Source organism: Gossypium hirsutum, chromosome A01, assembly GCF_007990345.1.
Source record: "Gossypium hirsutum isolate 1008001.06 chromosome A01, Gossypium_hirsutum_v2.1, whole genome shotgun sequence".
In the NCBI taxonomy this organism is placed as follows: domain Eukaryota; kingdom Viridiplantae; phylum Streptophyta; class Magnoliopsida; order Malvales; family Malvaceae; genus Gossypium; species Gossypium hirsutum.
Window position 1 is genome coordinate 98,731,460 of NC_053424.1, and position 5,325 is coordinate 98,736,784.

General features: G+C 29.9%; 1 non-coding gene across 1 annotated transcript; it reads left to right on the forward strand.

Annotated features, from left to right (window-relative positions):
- The first annotated feature begins 3,037 nt into the window (after window positions 1–3,037).
- Window positions 3,038–3,144, forward strand: LOC121206578 (small nucleolar RNA R71). Its single transcript, XR_005901643.1, has one exon. It is a non-coding gene; the product is annotated as a small nucleolar RNA R71 (small nucleolar RNA).
- The last annotated feature ends 2,181 nt before the right edge of the window (window positions 3,145–5,325 follow it).

Sequence of the window (5,325 nt, forward strand, 5' to 3'; positions counted from 1 at the left end):
AAATAATTTCAAAAGCAATCTTTAAAATTAATTTTTTTAATTATGCAATATGGGTAAGAAACTCAAATTTAAGTTAATTAAAGTAAAAAAAAATATGAGAGAAATAAAAAATTAATTAAAATATCAAAGTAAATAATAATCTGTTATATAATGATTTTTGAAAGAGAGCCATGAATTTGTCTAATCATATATGAGAAATACTTTTTTTTAGAAACATTAACTTAAAATTAATTTAATTATTTATATTGATATAGTAAATGATGAGTAAATTAAAAAATATAATGACAAATTACGTAATATTATTTTAAAATAGGTTTTTAATAATTTAATTGTGGTTTTTCTTCTTCATCCTTTCTCAGTGGGAGAGATAGTATGTTAATTTTGAGAAAGCCAAGTTAAAATTAGACTTCCTACATAATAAGTGATATTTTTTAATATTATAAAAATATTAGAGGGCCTCTTTATATTTTTAAGAGGGCTAAAATATATATACAAATGCGGAAATTGCAAAAAACTTAAACCTTAAAAGAGCCAACTAATATTTTAAAAAGATCATAATATATTTATAAAAAATAAACTGAAATAAATATAAACTGAGGGATCATAACCCGTTGGGCCTCTATTTGCTCCCCCGTTGTCCTTTCCATAATTTGGGGGTGCTCACTTTTTTTTATGCCCACTTATTTAAAATTTTAAATTTGTAATTGAGAATGAAATTCTATTTCCGTGGATTACAGTTAACATTATTTTTATTTAAAAAATTACGAAATGTAAGAAAAAAACGTGTTCTTCTCTATTTCTATAATTCAGAATTCATAATTTACGATTTGGAACACAATTTACATTCGTGTTTTTTTTTTACAATATTTTATACACTTTTTTATGCCTAGAATGTTAAATTTTACACAATTCGTGATGCCAACATATTTAATTAGAATCAATAAATCATTTCTTTAAAAAATGGATAATTTTATGCAAAGAAAATCAATTACAATTTTAAAGCTAAATAATTAATTAATTAAATTAAATACATGATAGATTTAAAGCTGTGCATGCGTCCAAAGGAAATCTCATTAAGAAGTGAAACTTAACTAAATGCAGGGAAAAAAAAGTGAGAAAACCTCACCTTCCCCATTTTGGTCGACCACAAAAAAGTTTCTCTTCAAACTATTTTGTCATTTTTCTTCAAATCAAGCCAAAATCTTTACCTTAAACTTTAATTTTTGTCTAAAATTAAGTGAAAAATCAACTTCTAAACTCATCCTTATCATCATTTTCTCCATTCGATTTTTAATGAAAAAAATCTTTGGATAAATCGAGAAAGTTTAAAAAAGGTAAGAAATTATGTTTCCATCATCTCCACCTCTAATATTTGAGATTCTATTTTTTTTATGAGAAAGCTACTTGAGCTTGTATATTGATATTTTTTATGATGAGAAAAGAGAAAACGGTAGTGAGAAGATTTTCCAGCTAAGAAAAAAAGAAAGATTCAAAGTGTTGGAAAGATTGAGATTGAATTTTAGTTCTTTAAAAAAGTAAGTACTCTTGAATTTTTCCATGATTAAATATATAATTTTGAATTAAAAATTTAGTGTAATTAATAATTGAAATGAATAAGTGTATTAAAACATAAATCCGTGGTTTGAGGTAGTTAATAGTTTTGATAGTGTTAATAATATATAGACTTTTGCTTATCATAAGTAAAAATGTGATAAGGTAGTATAAGGTAGTGAAATGTGAACCTTAATGCTATGGAATAATGAGAATAAGTGTTGTTAAGTGATAAAATATTATTAAAGGTCATAAACGGACAAAATATGGTAATTTGATACAAGATGTTGATAAAAGTGATAATTCAATCATTAAAGATTTAAATCATGTCTTATATTATCATAAAGTGGAAATTTTGAAATGGTATATAGTGTGTGATAAAGTGATGGTATTTGTAAAGTGATATATTCAAATTGTTGTAAAATAATAAATGTGTTTATGATTATTAATTATATATATATGTATGAAAGTGAATTGTTGATTTAATTCACCCATTTGATAAGTGAAAATGTGAATTTCTTTTGGATGTGTTAATAAAGTGGAAGACCCTAATAGACTTAGTAGAATAATGGTCACTAAACTAACTATAATTACAACAAAGGTAAGTGCATCTATCGAACAATAGTATAGCTATGGTGAATAAGGAATATCGTATCCACGAGGACTAAAAATACTAGTAATTATCATTTTTCTATTATTTAGCCAATAAATTGAAGTGATTGTTTTTAATCTATATTTACAAATCTAATTTAACTATGAGCGCAACAGAGAATGAAATGAGAACATAATCGAAGACAACCAATGAGAAATACAATACCCAAGAAAGAATCCCTTTAGACTTCACCTATTATTTTGAATCTAAATTAAACAATTTATTCACTTGTGTCTTAATCCTTAGAAATCCCTAAATTATGGTAATATCTCTTTTGAGAGTAAGAACAACTGACTCTAGGTTGATTAATTGAAATCCCTAAATTGTTGTTGGAAGCCTGAAAGGGGTTGTGCTCTCTGATTTCCTTGACCACCTCAAGAGAAATTGGGATGGTTCATCCAACCTGCATTATAGGTATTACTATAAGGGTTATTTTGAGGCCTAGAGTTGTTACCCATATAATTTATTTGTTCGTTCTTTGTGCTAGGACTGTAGGGTAGACATTTTGGATTATTCATTCCTCCTCCATTCGTATCGCAATGCATTACAGGATGTACCTGCGTAGAAACACATTAACCATCAATTTTCTTATTTAAAAGTTCTACTTGATACGATAACATAGTGACTGCATCTAAATTGAAAACACCATCTGCTTTCATCAGCTTTGTCCTCATAACTTGCCACTGATAATTATTCAGTGTCATCTCCTCTATAAATTCATAAGCCGCTTCGGGTGTTTTATTGTTAAGTGTACCATCGGTTGCTGCATCGATCAATTGCCTAGTTAAGGGATTCAAATCATTGTAGAACGTTTGAACCCATAGCCATAGAGGTAACCCATGATGGGGGAACCTTCTCAATAAATCCTTATACCTCTCTCATGCATTATATAGGGTCTCTAAGTTGATATGAACGAAGGAAGAGATATCATTCCTTAACTTGGTTGTCTTAGCCAGTGGGAAGTACTTCAGTAGGAATTTCTCGGTCATTTGATCCTATGTAGCGATAGAACCTCATGGTAAAGAATTCAACCACTATTTAGCTTTGTTCCTCAACGAGAAGGGAAACAACCATTGGCGAATCGCGTCGTCAATAACACTATTTATCTTGAAAGAATCACAGACTTCTAGAAAATTAGTCAAATGAGTATTTCGATCTTCGTCTTGTAAACCATCGAACTGAACAAATTATTGTACCATCTGAATGGTGTTCGACTTCAGTTCGAAATTATTTGCAGCAATTGTGGGTCTCACAATACTCGATTCAACCCTAGTTAGAGTGGGCTTGGCATAATCGTACATATTACGAGGAACAAGATCTAGATTTGCAACAACTGCAGGAGGTAGCTTATTATTCTGATTATCACCATCTCCTCAGTAATAATAATAACGTCTTCTTGCTCATCTACTATACTACGTTGACTCAGCCTTGCTTCTCTACGGTTTCTACGAGTTGTACTTTCAATTTCGCTATCAAATAGTAATGACCCCGACGGGTTTCTTCTAGTTATAAACTAAAGGAACTTGCCAGAAACAAATAAAAAAAAATTAGAAAACAAAAATTAAACTAAAAATAAAAATAAAAATGATTAAATTAATAAAAATTGAGTGTTCCTAATATTTTAGTCCTCGGCAACGACACTAAAAACTTGATGGTTACTAAACTAACTATAATTATGACAAAGCCAAGCGCACCTATCAAACAATAGTATAGCTATGGTGAATAGGGAATATCGTATCCACGAGGACTAAAAGTACTAGTAATTACCATTTTTCTATTATTTAGCCGATAAATTAAAGTGATTGTTTTTAATCTAAATTTACTAATCTAATTTAACTACGAACGCAACAGAGAATGAAATGAGAAAATAATCGAAGACAACTAATGAGAAAGACAATACACAGGAAAGAATCCCCCTAGACTTCACCTATTATTCTAAATTTGAATTAAAAGATTTATTCACTTGTGTCTTAATCCGTAGAAATCCTTAAATTATGTTAATATCTCTTTTCAGAGTAAGAACAACTAACTCTAGGTTGATTAATTGAAATCTCTTTCTAATTTAAACCCCTATCGTCGCATTAACTCGATCTATGGATTCCACTATTAGATTTGACTCTAATCCGATAGATTTATGTCATTCTGTTTCTAAGATTGCATGCAACTTCAGTCAATTATGTTAGATCTACTCTTAAATAGAGACTTTTGCTCCACTGAAATAAGCACATTAAACTTGAATTAATATCTCTGAAATATTAAAACAAGAAATAAGCATTCATAATTGAGAACAAGAATCGAGTATTTATCGCGTAAATCAGAAATCAAATAATAAAATTCATCATAGGTTTCATCTTCCCTAGGTATCTAGGGAATTTAGTTCATAATCTTGAATAGAAACATTTCAAAGTTAGGATAACAACAAGACATAAAGAAACTCAATAAAACTTCGAAGGAAATTAAATGGAGATCTTCGATCTTAAAGGAGATTCGCTTCCGAGTTGATTCCGATGGCGTTCTTCGAGTGTTCTTTTCAATCTTTTCTGAGTGTCCTCTTAGATCTTCTTCTAATTGGTATTTATAGACTTTAGAATGCTCAGAAAGACTAAAAATTGGATTTTTTTTGCGTATTTGGGAAACAGAGTGCGATATCGACACGGGTTGACACATGGACGTGTGGCCAGCCAGCATGGCTCACACAGGTGTGTGGCCAGCTTGTGTGGAAATGCTCAGGCCGTGTGGATCCTAGAAACAGCTCTATTCGTCAGATTTTGGCTCTTTTTTACTCCTTTCGCTCCCAAATGCTCTCAAATTTAAAGGATTAGGAGTATCAAAATTACTAATTGTAAATTAATCATCCAAAAATGCATTAAAAATAGGATTAAAAAAATGTTACTTTTACAGCTTATCATAGAATAATTAGAATACTGCTTACATGTTAATAGAGGATGTATGTGCATGTGTATTAGAAGATGTGCCTAGAAACCGTGCCTGATGTCATAAGCAAAGCACTTGTGTGCATTATGGGTTCATTTCTAGTCTTCTTAGGACTCTTTGCGTGGTATTTCAAGGTGTTTGGTTGGTTAGTATTAAGTATCCGACTTTTTTTTTGTTAGGATTTATTA